The 25,040-nt window shown below is 40.0% G+C and overlaps 1 non-coding gene across 1 annotated transcript; it reads left to right on the forward strand.

Moving 5' to 3' along the window:
- The first annotated feature begins 2,356 nt into the window (after window positions 1-2,356).
- On the forward strand, window positions 2,357-2,464 carry LOC130983670 (small nucleolar RNA R71). Its single transcript, XR_009087650.1, has one exon. It is a non-coding gene; the product is annotated as a small nucleolar RNA R71 (small nucleolar RNA).
- Window positions 2,465-25,040: the final 22,576 nt, after the last annotated feature.

Below are 25,040 nucleotides of genomic sequence, written 5' to 3' on the forward strand. Positions count from 1 at the left end.
GGGTATTTATAGGAGAGGGGGGAATGGGGTTCGGCCATTATGGGTGGTTTTGGGAGGGAAAGTGGTTTGAATTTGAAAGGTGAGGTTGGTGGGGTTTTATGAAGGATGGAGTGATGTGAAGAAAGATGGGATTTGATAGGTGAGGGGTTTTGGGGAAGAGGTATGAGGTGATTGGTGAATGGGGGAAGAAGAGAGAGAGTGGTGGTGGGGTTGGTGGGGATCCTGTGGGGTCCACAGATCCTGTGGTGTCAAGGAAAAGTCACCCTGCACCAAATGGCATCAAAATCACGTTTTGAGCCATTTCTGGCGTTAAACGCCGGGCTGGTGCCCATTCCTGGCGTTTAACGCCAGGTTCTTGCCCTTTTCTGGCGTTTAACGCCAGTCTGGTGCCCCTTTCTGGCGTTAAACGCCCAGAATGGTGCCAGACTGGGCGTTAAACGCCCATCTGCTAGCCTCACTGGCGTTTAAAGCCAGTGAATTCTTCCTCCAGGGTGGCTGTTTTTCTTCCTGTTTTTCATTCTGTTTTTGCTTTTTCAATGGATTTTGTGACTTCTTATGATCATCAACCTACAAAAAACATAAAATAACAAAAGAAATATATAAATATAATCATTGGGTTGCCTCCCAACAAGCGCTTCTTTAATGTCAGTAGCTTGACAGAGGGCTCTTATGGAGCCTCACAGATACTCAGAGCAATGTTGGAACCTCCCACACCAAACTTAGAGTTTGAATGTGGGGGTTCAACACAAACTTAGAGTTTGGTTGTGGCCTCCCACACCAAACTTAGAGTTTGACTGTGGGGGCTCTGTTTGACTCTGAATTGAGAGAAGCTCTTCAGCTTCTTCTCCATGGTGACAGGGGATATCCTTGAGCCTTAAACCATAGGATTTTTCATTCACTTGAATGATCAGTTCACCTCCATCAACATCAATCAGCCTTTGCTGTGGCTAGGAAGGGTCTGCCAAGGATGATGGATTCATCCATGCACTTCCCAGTCTCTAGGACTATGAAATCGTGGAATGTAATGGTCTTCAACCTTTACCAAAACATTCTCTACAAGTCCATGAGCTTGTTTTCTTGAGTTGTCTGCCATCTCCAATGAGATTCTTGCAGCTTGTACCTCAAAGATCCCTAGCTTCTCCATTACAGAGAGAGGCATGAGGTTCACACTTGACCCTAAATCACACAGAGCCTTCTTGAAGGTCATGGTGCCTATGGTACAAGGTATTGAAAACTTCCCAGGATCTTGTCTCTTTTGAGGTAATTTCTGCCTAGACAAGTCATCCAATTCTTTGGTGAGCAAAGGGGGTTCATCCTCCCAAGTCTCATTTCCAAATAACTTGTCAGTTAGCTTCATGATTGCTTTAAGGTATTTAGCAACTTGCTCTTCAGTGACATACTCATCCTCTTCAGAGGAGGAATACTCATCAGAGCTCATGAAAGGCAGAAGTAAGTCCAATGGAATCTCTATGGTCTCATTTTGAGCCTCAGATTCCCATGGTTCCTCATTGGGGAACTCATTGGAGGTTAGTGCACGCCCATTGAGGTCTTCCTCAGTGGTGTTCACTTCCTCTCTTTCCTCTCCAGTTTCGGCCATGGTTATGGCTTTGCACTCTCCTTTTGGGTTTTCTTCAGTATTACTTGGGAGAGTACTAGGAGGGAGTTCAGTAACTTTCTTGCTCAGCTGTCCCACTTGTGCTTCCAAATTCCTAATGGAAGACCTTGTTTCAGTCATGAAACTTTGAGTGGTTTTGATTAGATCAGAGACCATGGTTGCTAAGTCAGAGGGGTTCTGCTTAGAATTCTCTGTCTGTTGCTGAGAAGATGATGGAAAAGGCTTGCTATTGCTAAACCTGTTTCTTCCACCATTGTTGTTGTTGAAACCTTGTTGAGGTCTCTCTTGATTCTTCCATGAGAGATTTGGGTGATTTCTCCATGAAGAATTATAGGTGTTTCCATAGGGTTCTCCTAGGTAATTCACCTCTTCCATTGAAGGGTTCTCAGGATCATAAGCTTCTTCCTCAGATGAAGCATCCTTAGTACTGCCAGGTGCATTTTGCATTCCAAACAGACTTTGAGAAATCAAATTGACTTGTTGAGTCAATATCTTATTCTGAGCCAGAATGGCATTCAGAGCATCAATCTCAAGAACTCCTTTCTTCTGACTTGTCCCATTGTTCACAGGATTCCTTTCAGAAGTGTACATGAATTGGTTATTTGCAACCATTTCAATGAGCTCTTGAGCTTCTGTAGGCGTCTTTTTCAGATGAAGAGATCCTCCAGCAGAGCTATCCAAAGACATCTTGGATAGTTCAGAGAGACCATCATAGAAAATACCTATGATGCTCCATTCAGAAAGCATGTCTGAGGGACATTTTCTGATTAATTGTTTGTATCTTTCCCAAGCTTCATAGAGGGATTCTCCATCCTTCTGTCTGAAGGTTTGGACTTCCACTCTAAGCTTACTCCATTTTTGGGGTGGAAAGAACTTTGCCAAGAAGGCATTGAATAGCTTTTCCCAAGAGTCCAGGCTTTCTTAGGTTGTGAGTCCAACCATATTCTAGCTCGTCTCTTACAGCAAAAGGGAATAGCATCAGTCTGTAGACCTCAGGGTCAACCCCATTAGTCTTGACTGTGTCAGATTTGCAAGAACTCAGCTAAAAACTGATAAGGATCTTCCATTGGAAGTCCATGGAACTTGCAATTCTGTTGCATTAGAGAAACTAATTGAGGCTTAAGCTCAAAGTTGTTTGCTCCAATGGCAGGGATAGAGATGCTTCTCCCATAGAAATTGGGAGTAGGTGCAGTAAAGTCACCCACCTTCCTTGCATTGTTGGCATTGTTGTTGTTTTCGGCTGCCATGTCTTCTTCTTCTTTGAAGAATTCGGTTAGGTCCTCTACAGAGAGTTGTGCCTTAGCTTCTCTTAGCTTTCGCTTCAAGGTCCTTTCAGGTTCGGGGTCAGCTTCAACAAGAATGCCTTTGTCTTTGTTCCTGCTCATATGAAAGAGAAGAGAACAAGAAAATGTGGAATCATCTATGTCACAGTTATAGAGATTCCTTGAGGTGTCAGAGGAAAAGAAAAATAGAAGAAGGAGGTAGGAGAATTCGAACTTGATTAGATAGAGTTCGAATTGTGCATTTAGAAGGAGTAGTACTCCATAAATAGAAGGATGTGGGAGGAAGAAAAGAGAATTTTCGAAAATTAATTAAAAAGATGTCAAAAACATTTTGAAAAATTGATTGATAATTTTCGAAAATTCAAAGTGGAAAAGAAATCAAGTGATTTTTGAAAAAGATTTTGAAATTAGAAGTTAAAAAGATTTGATTGAAAACTTATTTTGAAAAAGATGTGATTAAAAAGATATGATTGAAAAGATTTGATTTGAAAACAATTTTAAAAGATATGTTTTGAAAACAATTTTTAAAAGATTTGATTTTGAAAATTAATGACTTGCCTAACAAGAAAAGATATGATTCAAACATTAAACCTTTCTCAGCAGAAAAGGTAACAAACTTGAGATGTTCAATCAAATCATTAATTGTTAGTAAGTATCTTTAAAAAAAGAAAGAAATTGATTTTGAAAACTTTTGATTGAAAAGATATGATTTGTAAAAGATTTGATTTTGAAAAACTTTGAAAACTTGAAAAAAAATTGATTTGAAAACAAAATCTTCCCCCTAGCACCATCCTGGCGTTAAACGCCCAGAATGGTATCCATTCTGGCGTTTAACGCCCAAAATACTACCTCTTTGGGCGTTAAACGCCCAACCAGGTACCCTGGCTGGCGTTTAAACGCCAGTCTGTCTTCTTCACTGGGCATTTTTGAATGCTCAGCTTTTTCTGTGTAATTCCTCTGCAGTATGTTCTGATTCTTCAATTCTATGTATTATTGACTTGAAAAGACACAAATTGAAAATATTTTTGGATTTTTTAATAGTCAAAATGCAACAAGAATCAAATAACAATGCATGCAAGACACCAAACTTAGCAGTTTGTATACTACTGACACTATATGAGACACATAAACATTCAAGTCAAAAGAATTCAAAGATCAGAGTGAGAAATCATCAAGAATTACTTGAAGACCCTTAAGACACATGAATGAATGCATGCAATTGACACCAAACTTAAGATGAGACACTAGACTCAAGCGAGAAACATCAAATATTTTTGGTTTTTATGATTTTGTGAATTTTTTTTTGTGATTTTCGAAAATTAAGTGGAAAAAGATATCAAAATTCTTAATGAGAATTCCAGAAATCAGTGCAATGCTAGTCTAAGACTCCGGTCCAGGAATTAGACATGGCTTCACAGCCAGCCAAGCTTTCAAAGAAAGCTTCGGTCCAAAACACTAGACATGGCCAATGGCCAGCCAAGCCTTAGCAGATCACTACTCCAAAAGCAAGATTGATAAAAAATCAACAAGCTTCTGTGATGATAAGTTGAAACCTCGGTCCAATGAGATTAGACATGGCTTCTCAGCCAGCCAGATTTCAACAAATCATCATGAAACTCTAGAATTCATCTTCAAGAATTTCGAAAAAAAAAATACCTAATCTAAGCAACAAGATGAACCGTCAGTTGTCCATACACGAACAATCCCCGGCAACGGCGCCAAAAACTTGGTGCACGAAATTGTGATCACTACTTTGTCCATATTCAAATAATCCCCGGTAATGGCTCCAAAGACTTGGTGCTCAATACCATGGCATAAACACAACTTCGCACAACTAACCAGCAAGTGCACTGGGTCGTCCAAGTAATAAACCTTACGCGAGTAAGGGTCGATCCCACGGAGATTGTTGCTATGAAGCAAGCTATGGTCACCTTGTAAATCTCAGTCAGGTAGACTCAAATGGGTATAGTGATAAACGAATAAAGCATAAAGATAAAGATAGAGATACTTATGTATATCATTGGTGAGAGCTTCAGATAAGCGTATGAAGATGCCTTCCCTTCCGTCTCTCTGCTTTCCTACTGTCTTCATCCAATCCTTCTTACTCCTTTCCATGGTAAGCTCGTGTAGGGTTTCACCGTTGTCAGTGGCTACCTCCCATCCTCTCAGTGAAAATGTTCCCATGCTCTGTCACAGCATATGGCTAATCAGCTGTCGGTTCTCGGTCAGGCCGGAATAAAATCCATCGATCCTTTTGCGTCTGTCACTAACGCCCCGCCTGCTAGGAGTTTGAAGCACGTCACAGTCATTCAATCATTGAATCCTACTCAGAATACCACAGACAAGGTTAGACCTTCCGGATTCTCTTGAATGTCGCCATCAGTTCTTGCCTATACCACGAAGACTCTGATCTCACGGAATGGCTGGCTCGTTTGTCAGGCGAGCACTCGGTTGTCAGGCGATCAACCATGCATCGTGTATCAGGAATCCAAGAGATATTCACTAAGCCTTGATTGCTTGTAGAACAAGAGTGGTTGTCAGTCACTTTGTTCATGAGTGAGAATGGTGATGATCCGTGACAATCATCACCTTCATCAAGTTGAAGAACAAGTGATATCTTGGACAAAGAACAAGTGGAATTGAATAGAAGAACAATAGTAATTGCATTAATACTCGAGGTACAGCAGAGCTCCACACCTTAATCTATGGTGTGTAGAAACTCCACCGTTGAAAATACATAAGAACAAGGTCTAGGCATGGCCGTGAGGCCAGCCTCTCAGTGATCTAAGATAGCATGAAATTCAAAGATAGCTACCAAGATGTCAAATACAATAGCAAAAGGTCCTACTTATAGAAAACTAGTAGCCTAAGGTGTACAAAGATGAGTAAATGACATAAAAATCCACTTCCGGGCCCACTTGGTGTGTGCTTGGGCTTGAGCAATGAAGCATTTTCGTGTAGAGACTCCTCTTGGAGTTAAACGCCAGCTTTTATGCCAGTTTGGGCGTTTAACTCCCATTTAGGTGCCAGTTCCGGCGTTTAACGCTGGAATTTCTTGAGGTGACTTTGAACGCCGGTTTGGGCCATCAAATCTTGGGCAAAGTATGGACTATCATATATTGCTGGAAAGCCCAGAATGTCTACTTTCCAACGCCGTTGAGAGCGCGCCAATTGGGCTTCTGTAGCTCCAGAAAATCCACTTCGAGTGCAGGGAGGTCAGAATCCAACAGCATCTGCAGTCCTTTTGAGTCTCTGGATCAGATTTTTGCTCAGGTCCCTCAATTTCAGCCAGAAAATACCTGAAATCATAGAAAAACACACAAACTCATAGTAAAGTCTAGAAAAGTGAATTTTAATTAAAAACTAATAAAAATATACTAAAAACTAACTAGATCACACTAAAAACATACTAAAAACAATGCCAAAAAGCGTACAAATTATCCGCTCATCACTTTCCTTCCCTTTCTGGCGTTTGAACGCCAATAACATTCCTCTCTGGGCTCTTACTGTCCTCAGAGGGATTTTGAACAGTGGGTTGGTTATCCTCTGTCAATTGTTCCTTGTTTGACTTTTTGCTCTTTTGAGCAGTGTTATTCAGTGTCTTCCCACTCCTCAGTTGAACTGCTTGGCATTCCTCTGTTATCTGCTTAGATATTTGCTGTTTTGCTTGATTCAACTGCAGTTCTATGCTCTTGTTAGCAACCTTAGTATCATGGAGCATTTCTTTAAATTCTGCTAACTGTTCTGTCATCAGGAGCAATTGTTGATTAAGCTCATTCATCTGTTCTTGAGGATTAGGATCAGTGACTAATGCCATGACTTCCTTCTTTGGAACGAACTCATTGCTAGAATATAAGTATTGGTTTCTAGCAACAGTGTCTATAAGTTCTTGAGCTTCTTCAATTGTCTTCCTCATGTGTATGGATCCACCAGCTGAGTGGTCTAAAGACATCTGAGCTTTCTCTGTGAGCCCATAGTAGAAGATGTCTAACTGTACCCACTCTGAAAACATTTCAGAGGGGCATTTTCTAAGCATACCTCTATACCTCTCCCAGGCATTGTAAAGGGATTCATTATCCTCTTGTTTAAAGCCTTGGATGTCCAGCCTTAGCTGTGTCATCCTCTTTGGAGGGTAAAAATGATTCAGGAATTTGTCTGACAACTGTTTCTATGTCTTTATGCTTGCTGTAGGTTGGTTATTCAACCACCTTTTAGCTTGATCTTTTACAGCAAATGGAAACAGTAATAGTCTGTAGACATCCTGATCTACCTCTTTATCATGTACTGTGTCAGCAATTTGTAAGAACTGTGCCAGAAACTCTGTAGGTTCTTCCTGTGGAAGACCGGAATACTGGCAATTTTGCTGCACTATGATAATGAGTTGAGGATTTAGCTCAAAGCTGCTTGCTTTGATGGGAGGTGTACAGATGCTACTCCCATATGCAGCTGTAATGGGGTTAGCATATGACCCCAGAGTCTTTTTGGACTGATCAATCCCTCTTAGGTCCATAATGGACAAAAGGGAAATGATAATGATTGCAAATAGATAAATTTTGTTTTTTTTTTTTTGAATTAAACGAAAATCAAAATAAAAACAAAAGGAAATAAAAATTTCGAAAATCAAAAAGAAAATAAGATCAAAGCAAATTGAGAACTGAATCAATTAGTTAATTGGAAAGATTTTGAAAACAGCAATTAAAAAGATATGATTGAAAAATTTTTATGAAAAAGATTTGATTTTTGAAAAGAGGAAAGAGAAAAACAACAAAAAGACACCAAACTTAAAATTTTTAGAAAATCAAACACTAATTTTCGAAAATTTTAAAAGAAAAACACAAAGAGGACACCAAACTTAGAATTTTTATGAATCAAAAAGGAACTAAGAACATGCAAAAATCGAAAATTGAAAGAAAAAAAACAAAGCATGCAATTGACACCAAACTTAGAATATGAACTAGACTCAACTAAAAGACTCTAAACCAATAAAAACAAAACAGTCCTAATCTAAGCAACAAGATAAGCCGTCAGTTGTCCAAACTCGAACAATCCCCGGCAACGGCGCCAAAAACTTGGTGCACGAAATTGCAATAACACTTTTGCAATCCCGCACAACTAACCAGCAAGTGCACTGGGTCGTCCAAGTAATACCTTGCGTGAGCAAGGGTCGATCCCACGGAGATTGTCGGCTTGAAGCAAGCTATGGTTATCTTGTAAATCTTAGTCAGGATATCAGAAATTATCAGGATTGATTGTGAAAAGCAAAAGAACATGAAATGGTTACTTGTTCAGCAGTAATGGAGAATAGGTTGAGGCTATGGAGATGCTCCATCTTCTGAATCTCTGCTTTCCTACTGTCTTCTTCATCAAACACGCAAGGCTCCTTCCATGGCAAGCTGTATGTAGGGTTTCACCGTTGTCAGTGGCTACCTCCCATCCTCTCAGTGAAAATGTTCCTATGCTCTGTCACAGCATGGCTAATCAGCTGTCGGTTCTCGGTCAGGCCGGAATAGAATCCATCGATCCTTTTGCGTCTGTCACTAACGCCCCGCCTGCTAGGAGTTTGAAGCACGTCACAGTCATTCAGTCATTGAATCCTACTCAGAATACCACAGACAAGGTTTAGACCTTCCGGATTCTCTTGAATGCCGCCATCAGTTCTAGCTTATACCACGAAGATTCTGGTTAAGGAATCCAAGAGATATCTACTCAATCTAAGGTAGAACGGAGGTGGTTGTCAGGCACACGTTCATAATTGAGAATATGATGAGTGTCACGGATCATCACATTCATCCGGGTTAAGAACAAGTGATATCTTAGAATGGAAGCAAGCATGATTGAATAAGAAACAGTAGTAATTGCATTAATCCATCAAGACACAGCAGAGCTCCTCACCCCCAACCATGGGGTTTAGAGACTCATGCCGTGGAAAATACACAAAGAAACGTGTAAAGTGTCATGAGGTGCAGATACAATGTCAAAAGGTCCTATTAATAGTAAACTAGTATCCTAAGGTTTACAGAAATGAGTAAATGACAGAAAAATCCACTTCCGGGCCCACTTGGTGTGTGCTTGGGCTGAGCAATGAAGCATTTTCGTGTAGAGACCTTTTCTGGAGTTAAACGCCAGCTTTTATGCCAGTTTGGGCGTTTAACTCCAAGTTTTATGCCAGTTCCGGCGTTTAACGCTGGAATTCCTGAGGCCGAATTGCTACGCCGGTTTGGGCCATCAGATCTTGGGCAAAGTATGGACTATTATATATTTCTGGAAAGCCCAGGATGTCTACTTTCCAATGCCGTTGAGAGCGCGCCAATTGGGCTTCTGTAGCTCCAAAAAATCCACTTCGAGTGCAGGGAGGTCAGAATCCAACAGCATCTGCAGTCCTTTTCAGTCTCTGAATCAGATTTTTGCTCAGAACCTTCAATTTCAGTCAGAAAATACCTGAAATCACAGAAAAACACACAAACTCATAGTAAAGTCCAGAAAAGTGAATTTTAACTAAAAACTACTAAAAATATATTAAAAACTAACTAAAAGATACTAAAAACATACTAAAAACAATGCCAAAAAGCGTATAAATTATCCGCTCATCAAAGAGTAAAGCCAAGTAAAGAAAACGAACTAGAATGACGAAGTCTTGATGAGGTAATAACTCTTCTCAGTATCCCAATGCAAAAAGTGGTAGAAAAATAAAATCCTAAGAACTATGAATGTGTAGAGAGAAAAACCTAGAGGAGGAGTAAAAACTAGATCTCAAACTAAAACTGTCTAGAATGAATTGTTGTCCCCAGTTTCTGCATGTTCTCTGGCTCTAGCCTGCTATTCTGGGCCGAAAACTGGGTCAAAATAGGGTCGAAAATCGCCCCCAGCAAATTTTGCAAATTATGCAGATCGCGCACGTCGCGCGATCGCGTCATCCATGCGAACGCGTCATTCGCGTTTTTTCCTGCCACGCGTTCGCGTCGTCTACGCTTCCGCGTCACTTGTGCTTTCCCAATCCGCGCGGTCACGTGAGCCATGCGGCCGCGTCATTGCGATTTCTCCTCTTTCGCGTGAACGCGTGAGCCATGCGGCCACGTCACTTCTCGCTGGTTATCTTCTCAATTTCTCGAGTTCCTTCCATTTTTGCTAGCTTCCTTTCCAATCTCCATCTCATTCATGCCTATAAAGCCTGAAACACTTAATACACAGATTACGGCATCGAATGGAATAGAGGAGAATTAAAATGCATAATTAAAAGTCTCGAGGAAGCGGTTTTTCAATCATGTAATAATTTCAGGAAGGAAATATAAATGCATGCTAAATTAATGAATAAGTGGGTAAGGATCATGATAAAACCACACAATTAAACACAATATAAACCATAAAATAGTGGTTTATCAAGATTCCTCTATGGTTCTATGTTCTTTGAGGTAAATTCTATAAGCCTTGCTAGTGGTGGAGTATCCAACAAACATCCCCTCATAGGATTTTGGATCAAACTTACCAAGATTTTCTTTATTGTTAAGTACAAAACATTTGCATCCAAAAACATGGAAATACTTAAGATTAGGAGGGGTTCCTTTCCATAGCTCATAAGGAGTTTTCTTTAACTCTTTTCTAATGATATTCCTATTCAAAATGTAACAAGCTGTATTTACAGCTTCAGCCCATAGAAATTTTGGAACCTCATTTTTACATAGCATATTCCTAGTCATTTCTTGAAGGCTTCTATTCCTTCTCTCAACCACCCCATTTTGTTGAGGGGTTCTAGGGCGTGAAAAGTTATGAGCAATTCCAAAATCATCACAAAATTTTTCAAAGTCTTAATTTTCAAATTCTTTCCCGTGATCACTTCTCAAGTGGGCTATTTTCAAATCTTTTTCATTTTGAATTCTTTTGCAAAGGATTGAGAAGGCATTAAAAGCATCATTCTTATGAGCAAGAAAAAGTACCCAATCAAATCTAGAGTAATCATCCACCACCACTAACCCATAGTATTTACCTCCTAAATTTTGAGTTCTTGTTGGACCAAAAAGATCAATATGTAACATTTCTAATGGCCTCTTAGTTGAAATTCCATCTTTTGGTTTAAAAGAGGATTTTACTTGTTTGCCTAATTGACAAGCATCACAAGTAAGATCCTTATCAAATTTAATATATGGAATTCCTCTAACCAAGTTTTTCTTGACTAGCTTAGAAATTTGGTACATGCTAGCATGACCCAATTTCTTATGCCAAATCCATTTTTCAGATTCAAGAGATGTAAAACATGTCACTTTTTGATCTTTCAAATCCTCAAGAGTCAATGCATACACATTATTGCACCTTTTAGCCTCAAACAAAATATCCCCAGATTTTTCACAAATAACTAAGCACACCAATTTTCTAAAAATAACTTCATATCCAAGATCACATAATTAGCTAACACTTAGTAAATTGTGTTTCAAACCATCAAGAAGAAGAACATCATTTATAGAAGAAGAGAAACTTTTACCAACTTTTCCAATGGCCACTATTTTTCCTTTACCATCATCACCGAAAGTAACAAACCATCCATCATACTTATCAAGCTTAATGAAGAAGGTTGCCTTTCCGGTCATATGCCTAGAGCATTGGTGCACGAAATTGCAATCACACTTTTGCAATCCCGCACAACTAACCAGTAAGTGCACTGGGTCGTCCAAGTAATACCTTACGTGAGTAAGGGTCGATCTCACGAAAATTGTCGGCTTGAAGCAAGCTATGGTTATCTTGTAACTCTTAGTTAGGATATCAATAATTATCAGGGTTGATTATAAAAAGCAAAAGAACATGAAATAAGTACTTGTTTTGCAGTAATGGGGAACAGGTTGAGGTTTTGGAGATGCTCTGTCTTCTGAACCTCTGCTTTCCTACTGTCTTCTTCTTCAAACACGCAAGGCTCCTTCCATGGCAAGCTGTATGTAGGGTTTCACCGTTGTCAATGGCTACCTCCCATCCTCTCAGTGAAAATGTTCAACGCGCTCTGTCACAGCACGGCTAATCATCTGTCGGTTCTCAATCGGGTTGGAATAGAATCCAGTGATTCTTTTGCGTCTGTCACTAACGCCTAGCCCTCAGGAGTTTGAAGCTTGTCACAGTCATTCAATCCTTGAATCCTACTCAGAATACCACAGATAAGGTTTAGACCTTCCGGATTCTCTTGAATGCCGCCATCAATTCTAGCTTATACCACGAAGATTCTGATTAAAGAATCCAAGAGATATCTACTCAATCTAAGGTAGAACGGAGGTGGTTGTCAGGCACACGTTCATAGTTGAGAATGATGATGAGTGTCACGGATCATCACATTCATCAGGTTTAAGAACAAGTGATATCTTAGAATGGAAGCAAGCATGATTGAATGAAAAACAATAGTAATTGCATTAATCCATCAAGACACAGCAGAGCTCCTCACCCCCAACCATAGGGTTTGGAGACTCATGCCGTAGAAGATACAATGAGAAACGTGTAAAGTGTCATAAGGTGTAGATACAATGTCAAAAGATCCTATTAATAGTGAACTAGTAACCTAGGGTATACATAAATGAGTAAATGACGTAAAAATCCACTTCCGGGGTCCACTTAGTGTGTGCTTGGGCTGAGCATTGAAGCTTTCATGTGTAGAGACTTTTTTTGGAGTTAAATGCCAGCTTTTATGCCAGTTTGGGCGTTTAACTCCAATTTTTATGCCAGTTCCGGCGTTAAACGCTGGGAATTCTGAAGCTGATTTACAACGCCGGTTTGGGCTATCAAATCTCGGGCAAAGTATGGACTATTATACATTTCTGGAAAGCCCAGGATGTCTACTTTCCAACGCCGTTGAGAGCGCGCCAATTGGGCTTCTGTAGCTCCATAAAATTTACTTCGAGTGCAGGAAGGTCAGAATCCAACAGCATCTGCAGTCCTTTTCAGCCTCTGAATCAGATTTTTGCTCAGGACCCTCAATTTCAGCCAGAAAATACCTGAAATCATAGAAAAACACACAAACTCATAGTAAAGTCCAGAAAAGTGAATTTTAACTAAAAACTAATAAAAATATACTAAAAAATAACTAAAACATACTAAAAACATACTAAAAATAATGCCAAAAAGCGTATAAATTATCCGCTCATCACAACACCAAACTTAAATTGTTGCTTGTCCCCAAGCAACTGAAAATCAAAATAGAATAAAAAGAAGAGAATATACTATAGACTCCAAAATATCAAAGAAACTTAGCTCCAATTAGATGAGCGGGACTAGTAGCTTTTTGCTTCTGAACAGTTTTGGCATCTCACTTTATCCTTTGAAGTTTAGAATGATTGGCATCCATAGGAACTCAGAACTCAGATAGTGTTATTGATTCTCCTAGTTAAGTATGATGATTCTTAAACATAGCTACTTTATGAGTCTTGGCTGTGGCCCAAAGCACTCTGTCTTCCAGTATTACCACCGGATACATACATGCCACAGATACATAATTGGGTGAACCTTTTCAGATTGTGACTCAGCTTTGCTAGAGTCCCCAATTAGAGGTGTCCAGGGTTCTTAAGCACACTCTTTTTGCCTTGGATCGCAACTTTATTTCTTTCTTTTTCTTTTTCTCTTTCTTTTCTTTTTCGTTTTTTTTTTGTATTCACTGCTTTTTCTTGCTTCAAGAATCAATTTGATAATTTTTCAGATCCTCAATAACAGTTCTCCTTTTCCATCATTCTTTCAAGAGCCAACAATTTTAACATTCTTAAAACAACAAATTCAAAAGACATATGCACTGTTCAAGCATTCATTCAGAAAATAAAAAGTATTGTCACCACATCAAACTAATTCAACTAGTTTCAAAGATGAATTCGAAATCCTGTACTTCTTGTTCTTTTGTGATTAAAGCACTTTTCATTTAAGAGAGGTGATGGATTCATAGGACATTCATAACTTTAAGATATGAACTTTAAATTTTATTAATCATGAATTAAGAACAAGACTCAAAAATAGATATAAGATAAGACTAGTAGTAATAGAAAACAAAAATTTAAATAGGCTCCTAATGATAGAGGTTATCACAGAGTTAGGACTCAACAACCTTGATTATGAGAAGTGGATGCTCCCTCAACTTGAGGGGAGAGCTTTTGGCGTTTCAACTCTTGAAGTTCACGCCCCTGCTTCTCTTGTTCCTTCAGCAATTTGCAGAGCATGCAGTTCTGATTCTGCTGTTCTTCCTTAAGTTACTCCATAGTTTCTTGCAACTTGGTGATAGATGCTTCTAGGCTGGCCCAGTAGTCAATTTCAGGAAATTCAGGGAGGAACTCCTGCGCCCTCTTTTTGATAGAGTTGTCTTGCATTTGTCCTTCCATTGACTTCTTGGTGATTGGATGTTCAATGGGTATGAATTCATCTACTCCCATTTTCACCCCAGCCTCTTTACAGAGCAAGGAGATCAAGCTTGGGTAAGCTAGTTTGGCTTCAGTGGAATTCTTATTTGCAATTGTGTAGATCTCACAAGCAATCAGATGATGAACCTCCACTTCTTTTCCAAGAATAATGCAATGAATCATCACTGCTCTCTTGATAGTGACCTCAAAACGGTTGCTAGTGGGCAATATGGAACGCCCAATAAAGTCTAGCCAGCCTCTTGCAATTGGTTTGAGGTCTCCCCTCTTGAGTTGGTTTGGGACACCTTTTGAATTGGTTATCCACTTAGTTCCAGGGAGGCAAATGTCCTCTAGAACTTGATCCAACCCCTTATCTGCTCTCACCATTCTCCTATTAAAGGATTCAGGATCATCTTGCAGTTGAGGCAATTTGAAGACCTCTCTTATTTTGTCCAGATGGAAGTAAATAACTTTCCCTCTGACCATGGTTGTGTAAGCATGGAAAGCAGTTCCAATCATTCTCTGCTTATCTGTCAGCCACAGATTTGAGTAGAATTCCTGAACCATATTTCTTCCAACCTTTGTCTCAGGATTGGTTAGAACTTCCCATCCTCTGTTTCGAATTTGCTCTTGGATCCCCGGATATTCATCTTCTTTTAGATCGAATTTGACTTCCGGGATCACTGACCTCAGACCCATTATTTTGTGATAATGGTCTTCATGTTCTTTGGTTAAAAACTTCTCTTGATTCCAAAGACTCTTTGGATTATTCTCTTTCTTGCCTCTTAAATTGGTTTGTTTTCCCTTAGGAGCCATGATCTTGATGAATCTTGGCTTAGTGATCACAGAAAAGCACACCAAACTTAGAGGTTTGCTTGCCCTCAAGCAAAATAAAGGAAAGAGGGGAGAGAGGAGGAGAGCAAATTCAAATGGTGGGGAGAAAGGGGTGGCCGAACATGTATTTATAAGGGAGGGGGAGAGATTTCAAAAATTTTGAAGGAGATTTGAGAAGATATGGAGAGAATTTGAGAAATATTTGAGTTTTTGAAGAAGATTTGGAAAGGATTTGAGGGAGATTTGAAGAATGATTTTAATTTTTGAAAATTTGAAGGTGAATGATGAAAGTTTGAAATGTGTTTATGTAGAAAATTATGGATCAAAAAAAGGAAAGTTTGAAAAAAATTTAATCAGAAAGCAAAATCCCTGTCCCCCACCTTTCTGGCGTTAAACGCACAGAATGGCATCCATTCTGGCGTTTAACGCCCAATTGTTGGCCATTGTGGTCGTTTAACGCCCAGCCAGGTACCCTGGCTGGCGTTAAACGCCCAGGATGCTGCACACCTAGCGTTAAACGCCCAGAATGGTGCCCATTCTGGCGTTTAATGCCCAAAATGGCACCTTTACTAGCGTTAAACGCCTAGAATGGTGCCCATTCTGGCGTTTAACGCCCAAAGTACCCTTTACTGGCGTTTTTTCGCCAGCAAGCTCTTTTTCTCTGCTTTTTGTATTGAATCCTTCTGTAACTCTGTGAATTCCTTCAATTTTGATATTTGCCCTTTGAGAATATGGATTGAACCTTGATTAAACAAAACAGATAACCTGCTAATCACTGGGTTGCCTCCCAGCAAGCGCTTCTTTATTGTCTTTAGCTGGACCTTCACTGAGAATCACTCAAGTCTCAGTTTTGAGCATTCTTGCTCAAAATTGCTTTCAAGATAATGCTTGATCCTCTGTCCATTAACAATGAACTTCTTGTCAGAATCAGTATCCTGAAGCTCAACATATCCATATGGTGATACTCCTGTAATCACATACGGACCCCTCCAGCGGGATTTAAGTTTTCCTGGGAACAATCTGAGCCTAGAGTTGAAGAGCAGAACTTTTTGTCCTGGCTCAAAGACTCTGGATGACAACTTCTTGTCATGCCACTTCTTTGCCTTTTCCTTATAAATTTTAGCATTTTCAAAGGCACTGAGTCTAAATTCATCTAGCTCATTTAGCTGGAGCAATCTTTTTTCACCAGCTAACTTAGCATCCAGGTTTAGGAATCTGGTTGCCCAGTAGGCTTTATGTTCCAGTTCCACGGGCAGATGACAGGCCTTGCCATACACAAGTTGGTATGGAGAGGTTCCTATTGGAGTTTTGAATGCTGTCCTGTATGCCCACAGAGCATCATCCAAGCTCTTTGCCCAATCCTTTCTACGGGCAATTACAGTCCGTTCTAGGATTCTTTTTAGCTCTCTGTTAGAGACTTCAGCTTGCCCATTTGTCTGTGGATGATACGGGGTTACCACTTTGTGGCTAATTCCATATCGGACCATAGCAGAGTACAGCTGTTTATTGCAGAAATGAGTACCCCCATCACTGATTAGTACTCTGGGAACACCAAACCTGCTGAAGATGTATTTCTGGAGGAATTTCAGCACGGTCTTAGTATCATTAGTGGGTGTAGCAATTGCTTCTACCCATTTAGATACATAGTTCACTGCCACCAGAATATAAGTGTTTGAGTATGATGGTGGGAATGGACCCATAAAGTCAATTCCCCATACATCAAACAATTCAATCTCTAGGATCCCTTGTTGAGGCATGGCGTATCCATGAGGCAGGTTACCAGCTCTTTGGCAACTGTCACAGTTACGCACAAACTCCCGGGCATCTCTATAGAGAGTAGGCCGGTAGAAGCCACATTGGAGGACTTTAGTGGCTGTTCGCTCACTTCCGAAATGTCCCCCATACTGTGATCCATGGCAATGCCACAGGATCCTTTGTGCTTCTTCTCTGGGTACACATCTGCGGATCATTCCGTCTGCACATCTCTTAAAGAGATATGGCTCATCCCATAGGTAGTACTTGGCGTCTGAAATTAATTTCTTTCTTTGCACCCTGCTGTACTCCTGTGGTATGAACCTCACAGCTTTATAATTTGCAATATCTGCAAACCATGGAGCTTCCTGAATGGCAAAGAGTTGCTCATCTGGGAAAGTCTCAGAGATCTCAGTAGAAGGGAGGGACGCCCCGGCTACTGGTTCTATTCGGGACAGATGACCAGCTACTTGGTTCTCTGTCCCTTTTCTGTCTCTTATTTCTATATCAAACTCTTGCAGAAGCAACACCCATCTTATAAGCCTGGGTTTTGAATCATGCTTTGTGAGTAAGTACTTAAGAGCAGCATGGTCAGTGTACACAATCACCTTTGATCCCACTAGATAGGATCTAAACTTGTCAATGGCATAGACCACTGCAAGTAACTCTTTTTCTGTGGTTGTGTAGTTCTTCTGTGAATCATTTAGAACACGGCTGGCATAATAAATGACGTGCAAAAGCTTGTTATGCCTCTGTCCCAACACTGCACCAATGGCATGGTCACTGGCATCACACATTAGTTCGAATGGCAATGTCCAGTCTGGTGCAGAGATGACTGGTGCTGTGACCAGCTTGGCTTTCAGGGTCTCAAATGCCTGCAGACACTGTGTGTCAAACACAAATGGTGTGTCAGCAGCTAGCAGGTTGCTCAAAGGTTTTGCAATTTTCAAAAAATCCTTTATAAACCTTCTGTAGAATCCTGCATGCCCCAGAAAGCTTCTGATTGCCTTAACATTGGCAGGTGGTGGTAATTTTTCAATTACCTCTACCTTTGCCTTATCCACCTCTATTCCCTTGCTTGAAATTTTGTGCCCAAGGACAATTTCTTCAGTCACCATAAAGTGACATTTCTCCCAGTTTAAAACCAGGTTAGTCTCTTGGCACCTTTTCAGGACAAGTGCTAGGTGGTTAAGACAGGAGCTGAATGAGTCTCCATATACTGAGAAGTCATCCATGAAGACTTCCAGGAATTTCTCCACCATATCAGAGAAGATGGATAGCATGCATCTCTGAAAGGTTGCAGGAGCATTACATAGACCAAAAGGCATCCTCCTATAGGCAAACACGCCAGAAGGGCAAGTAAATGCTGTTTTCTCTTGGTCTTGAGGATCTACTGCAATTTGGTTGTAACCTGAATAGCCATCCAAAAAGCAGTAATAATCATGAACAGCTAGTCTTTCTAGCATTTGGTCTATGAATGGTAAAGGAAAATGATCCTTTCTGGTGGCTGTATTGAGCCTTCTGTAGTCAATACACATACGCCACCCTGTGACTGTTCTTGTAGGAACCAGTTCATTTTTTTCATTATGAACTACTGTCATGCCTCCCTTCTTGAGGACAACTTGGACAGGGCTCACCCAGGGGCTATCAGAAATAGGATAAATAATCCCAGCCTCTAGTAATTTAGTGACCTCTTTCTGCACTACCTCCTTCATGGCTGGATTTAGCCGCCTTTGTGGTTGGACCACTGGTTTGGCATTATCCTCCAATAGGATCTTGTGCATGCATCTTGCTGGGCTAATGCCTTTAAGATCACTTATGGACAACCCAAGAGCTGTCTTGTGTGTCCTTAGCACTTGAATCAGTGCTTCCTCTTCCTGTGGATTTAAAGCAGAGCTTATGATTACAGGAAAGGTATCACCTTCTCCCAGAAATGCATATTTCAGGGATGGTGGTAATGGTTTGAGCTCGGGTTTGGGAGGTTTCTCCTCTTCCTGAGGGATTTTCAGAGGTTCTATTATTCTCTCTGATTCCTCCAAATTAGGCTGAACATCTTTAAAGATGTCCTCTAGCTCTGATTCGAGACTCTCAGTCATATTGATCTCTTCCACCAAAGAGTCAATAATGTCAGCGCCCATACAGTCATTTGATGTGTCTGGATGCTGCATAGCTTTTACAGCATTCAACTTGAACTCATCCTCATTGACTCTCAGGGTTACTTCCCCTTTTTGTACATCAATGAGAGTTCGTCCAGTTGCTAGGAAAGGTCTTCCTAGAATGAGAGCTGCACTCTTATGCTCCTCCATTTCTAGTACTACAAAGTCAGTTGGAAAGGCGAATGGCCCAACCTTGACAATCATGTCCTCAATTATGCCTGATGGATATTTAATGGAGCCATCAGCAAGTTGGAGGCATATCTGGGTTGGTTTGACTTCTTCAGTCAACCCAAGCTTTCTGATAGTGGATGCAGGTATTAGATTGATGCTTGCTCCAAGGTCACACAGGGCTGTCTTGGTGCAAGCACCTTCTAATGTGCATGGTATCATAAAGCTTCCTGGATCTTGAAGCTTTTCTGGTAAGCTTTTCAGAATGACTGCACTGCATTCTTCAGTGAGAAATACTTTTTCAGTTTCTCTCCAATCCTTCTTATGACTTAAGATCTCTTTCATGAACTTAGCATAAGAAGGTATTTGCTCAAGTGCCTCTGCAAACGGAATCTTTATTTCAAGAGTCCTTAGGTAGTCTGCAAAGCGGGCAAATTGCTTATCCTGCTCCGCTTGGCGGAGTTTCTGAGGATAAGGCATCTTGGCTTTATATTCTTCAACCTTAGTTGCTGCAGGTTTATTCCTTACAGAAGTGGTTGGAGAAGCCTTTTTAGAGGGGTTACTATCAGCACTCTCAGGTGTCTGATTCCCCATTGGCGTTTGAACGCCAGGATTGGGTGGAAAATGGGCGTTTAACGCCAACTTTTCCCCCTTTTCTGGCGTTTGAACGCCAGAACTGGGCAGGGAATGGGCGTTTAACGCCAGCTTTCCCCCCTCTTCTGGCGTTTGAACGCCAAGAGTATTCCTCTCTGGGCTCTTACTGTCCTCAGAGGGATTTTGGATAGTGGTTTGGCTATCCTCTGTCAATTGTTCCTTTATTGGCTTTTTGCTACTTTGAACAGTGTTATTCAATGTCTTTCCACTCCTCAGTTGAACTGCTTGGCATTCTTCTGTTATCTGTTTAGATAGCTGCTGTTTTGCCTGATTCAACTGTGATTCTATGTTCTTGTTAGCAATTTTAGTTTCTTGGAGCATCTCTTTAAATTCTGCTAACTATTTTGTCATCAGGTGTAATTGCTGATTAAGCTCAATCATCTGTTCTTGAGGATTAGGATCAGTGGCTACTGCCATAACTTCTTCTTTTGTATAGAACTCATTGCTAGAGTACAAATGTTGATTTCTAGCAACAGTATCTATAAGCTCTTGAGCCTCTTCAATCGTCTTCCTCATATGTATAGATCCAACAGCTGAGTGGTCTAGAGACATCTGAGCTTTTTCTGTAAGCCCATAGTAGAAGATGTCTAACTGTACCCACTCTGAAAACATTTCAGAGGGGCATTTTCTTAGCATACCTCTATACCTCTCCCAGGCATTATAAAGGGATTCATTATCCTCTTGTTTAAAGCCTTGGATGTCCAGCCTTAGCTGTGTCATCCTTTTTGGAGGGTAAAATTGATTCAGAAATTTGTCTGATAACTGTCTCCATGTTTTTATGCTTGCTGTAGGTTGGTTATTCAACCACCTCTTAGCTTGATCTTTTACAGCAAATGGAAACAGTAATAGTCTGTAGACATCCTGATCCACCTCTTTATCACGTACTGTGTCAGCAATTTGTAAGAACTGTGCCAGAAACTCAGTAGGTTCATCCTGTGGAAGACCGGAATACTGGCAATTTTGCTGCACCATGATAATGAGTTGAGGATTTAGCTCAAAGCTGCTTGCTTTGATGGGAGGTATACAGATGCTACTCCCATATGCAGCTGTAATGGGGTTAGCATATGACCCCAGAGTCCTTCTGGACTATTCAATTCCACTTAGGTCCATAATGGAGAAAGGGAATATGATATGGATTCACAAGTAAAGTATATTTTTTTTTTTACTAAAAGTGACCGAAAAAAAATAAAATAAAATAAATGGAAAATAAAATTTCGAAAATTAAAAGAAAATAAGATCAAAGCAAATGAGAACCAAATCAATTAGTTAATTAAAAAGATTTTGGAATTAGCAATTGAAAATATATGATTGAAAATTATTTTGAAAAAGATTTGATTTATGAAAAGAGGAAAGAGAAAAACAACAAAATGACACCAAACTTAAAATTTTTAGAAAATCAAACACAAATTTTCGAAAATTTTAAAGGAAAAACACAAAGTAGACACCAAACTTAGAATTTTTAAAGAACAAGAAAGGACTAAGAACATGCAAATTCGAAAAATTAAAAGGAAAACAAAAGCATGCAATTGACACCAAACTTAAAATATGAAACTAAACTCAATTAAAAGACTCTAAACCAACAAAAATAAAACAGTCCTAATCTAAGCAACAAGATAGACCGTCAGTTGTCCAAACTCAACAATCCCCGGCAACGGCGCCAAAAACTTGGTGCACGAAATTGCAATCATACTTTTGCAATCCCGCACAACTAACAGCAAGTGCACTGGGTCGTCCAAGTAATACCTTACGTGAGTAAGGGTCGATCCCACGGAGATTGTCGGCTTGAAGCAAGCTATAGTTATCTTGTAACTCTTAGTCAGGATATCAATAATTATCAGGGTTGATTGTAAAAAGCAAAAGAACATGAAATAAGTACTTGTTTTGCAGTAATGGGGAACAGGTTGAGGTTTTGGAGATGCTCTGTCTTCTGAACCTCTGCTTTCCTACTGTCTTCTTCTTCAAACACGCAAGGCTCCTTCCATGGCAAGCTGTATGTAGGGTTTCACCGTTGTCAATGGCTACCTCCCATCCTCTCAGTGAAAATGTTCAACGCGCTCTGTCACAGCACGGCTAATCATCTGTCGGTTCTCAATCGGGTTGGAATAGAATCCAGTGATTCTTTTGCGTCTGTCACTAACACCCAGCCCTCAGGAGTTTGAAGCTTGTCACAGTCATTCAATCCTTGAATCCTACTCAGAATACCATAGACAAGGTTTAGACCTTCCGGATTCTCTTGAATGCCGCCATCAATTCTAGCTTATACCACGAAGATTCCGATTAAAGAATCCAAGAGATATCTACTCAATCTAAGGTAGAACGGAGGTGGTTGTCAAGCACACGTTCATAGTTGAGAATGATGATGAGTGTCACGGATCATCACATTCATCAGGTTTAAGAACAAGTGATATCTTAGAATGGAAGCAAGCATGATTGAATTAAAAACAATAATAATTGCATTAATCCATCAAGACACAGCAGAGCTCCTCACCCCCAACCATGGGGTTTAGAGACTCATGCCGTAGAAGATACAATGAGAAACGTGTAAAGTGTCATAAGGTGTAGATACAATGTCAAAAGATCCTATTAATAGTGAACTAGTAACCTAGGGTATACATAAATGAGTAAATGACGTAAAAATCCACTTCCGGGGTCCACTTAGTGTGTGCTTGGGCTGAGCATTGAAGCTTTCATGTGTAGAGACTTTTTCTGGAGTTAAACGCCAGCTTTTATGCCAGTTTGGGCGTTTAACTCCAATTTTTATGCCAGTTCCGGCGTTAAACGCTGGGAATTCTGAAGCTGATTTGCAATGCCGGTTTGGGCCATCAAATCTCGGGCAAAGTATGAACTATTATACATTGCTGGAAAGCCCAGAATGTCTACTTTCCAAAGCCATTGAGAGCGCGCCAATTGGGCTTTTGTAGCTCCAGAAAATTCACTTCGAGTGCAGGGAGGTCAGAATCCAACAGCATCTGCAGTCCTTTTCAGCCTCTGAATCAGATTTTTGCTCAGGACCCTCAATTTCAGCCAGAAAATACTTGAAATCACAGAAAAACACAAAAACTCATAGTAAAGTCCAGAAAAGTGAATTTTAACTAAAAATTAATAAAAATATACTAAAAACTAACTAAAACATACTAAAAACATACTAAAAACAATGCCAAAAAGCGGATAAATTATCTGCTCATCAAGCATCCGCTGTCCATGTACCACATATTGTCCTTTCACTTGGATGCTAGGCATACCTACAAAATGAGCTCAAGTGACCTTAGGTATCCAAATCTTCTTGGATCCTTTCACGTTAAACCATCTTATATGTCCCAATCTATTGTAGTAAAAAAACAACTTTGAAAACTTTGTTACCAATCATTCTTTTACCAAAGAAACATTGAATGGGAAAATGGCCATTCCTATTGCATAGTCTACAAAATCTTGGAGTTGCTGTTTTGCTAAAGCTTGTTGGGTTTTGAAATCTTGTATCATTAGAAGATGAAGCCACATTTTCAAAAAAGGTTTTTCAACAGATTTGGAAGTTTTATGAAAACCCAGACCAGCTTTATCATAGAGAGGTTTATGACTAGCCAAGATTTGATTTAGATTTTTAGAACTGTAAGTGAACTTGGCTAGGTCTTCTTTAAGCCTTTTAACCTCTTTAAGCAACTCTTCATTTTCTTTAAAACATTTTACATATGCAACAACAGAATGATTGCTTTCACAGCTTTTAAGTTGGGCTTTTAACTGCTTATTTTCTTCAACAAGTTCAACAACAGCTTCAACCTCCCTTAATTTTTCCTTGAGAAAGCCATTTTCAGCTTTAAGAATGGTGATTTATTGTTCAAGATCTTGGTTATCAAGTAAGAATCATCTAATTTTTTTCAGAAAGGTGGTCTATCATAAGATGAAGATCTTCAGTGTCAAGGTTATGAAATACTACCTATTCAACGTGATCTGCCATGAGACATGGTTAGGACTTGGTTTCTGATTCATCATCATCTTCTGAGTCGTTTTCCAAGTCCTTCCAGGAACCCATCAGTCCTTTCTTCTTTCCCTTCTTTGGCTTCTCCTCTTTCTTCAACTTAGGGCAATATGATTTGAAATGCCCGGTCTCTTTGCAGTTATAGCATGTCACCTTGTTGAAGTTTTTCTTCTGTTTTCTTGAGCTGCTTCCCTTGCTTCTTTCCTTGAGCTTCACCATTTTTCTGAATTTTTTTTTGCAAACAAAACAAATTCATTTTCAGAAGAACTGTCACTGGATTCATCATCCAGGGAGTTAGAAACAGATGTAAGAGCTATTCATTTTCTTTTTGAATCTTTTTTTAAATAAGTGTTTTCAAAAGGAAGTAGATTTCCTCTCAGATCATCATATGTCATAGAATCAAGACTACTGCTCTCAGATATTATTAATGCCTTAGTTTTTCACTCTTTTTTGAGACATCTCAACACTCTTCTCACAAGCACAGATTCAGGATACTTGATCCCCATAGCATCCAAGCCAACAATGATGATGTTGAATCTTTCAAACAATTCATCAATAGATTCTCCTTCATTCATTGTGAATATTTCATACTCTCTGTTCAGCATATCTATCTTGGTCTTTTTCACAATGGTGGTTCCTTCATGAGTTACTTGAAGTTTGTCCCAGATTTCCTTTGTCGTTGTGCATCGTGATACCCATCGGTATTCCTCGAAGCTGATTGCATAGTTGAGCAGGTTGATAGCCTTGACATTGAGCTCCACCTTCTTTCTGTCTTCTTCGATCCAACTGGCTTCGGCTTTAAGAGAGACTACTCCTTCAGCACTTGTGGTGGTTGGAAATTGAGGACCCTCTACGATGATCTTCCACAGTCTGTAATCTACTGCTTGCACAAAAATCTTCATTCTCTCCTTCCAATAGGTGTAGTTTTTCCCATTGAAAAGAGGAGGTCTGTTGCTTGACTGTCCTTCTGTTAGATTGTAGGACACCAGGCTTGAGCCACTGTTCTCTGCCATCTGGATCTTTTCTCCAAGCTGCAAAGCTTGATCTCTTTGAGACTAAGCTCTGATACCAATTGATGGTTATCAATGGCTAAGAGAAGGGGGGTTGAATCTTAGCCCCCTTTTTTGCTTAACAACTCTTGCTGGCCTTTGAAATAACTTCAGGAGACTTTTTGCTTTTTGTCTCGTATCTAGCCACGAGATTTTTTCTTTTTGTCCCATAACCAGGCAAGAGATCTTTTTCAGTTTTATCTCCTATGTA

This window comes from Arachis stenosperma, chromosome 5 (assembly GCF_014773155.1).
Source record: "Arachis stenosperma cultivar V10309 chromosome 5, arast.V10309.gnm1.PFL2, whole genome shotgun sequence".
Classification (NCBI taxonomy): Eukaryota; Viridiplantae; Streptophyta; class Magnoliopsida; order Fabales; family Fabaceae; genus Arachis; species Arachis stenosperma.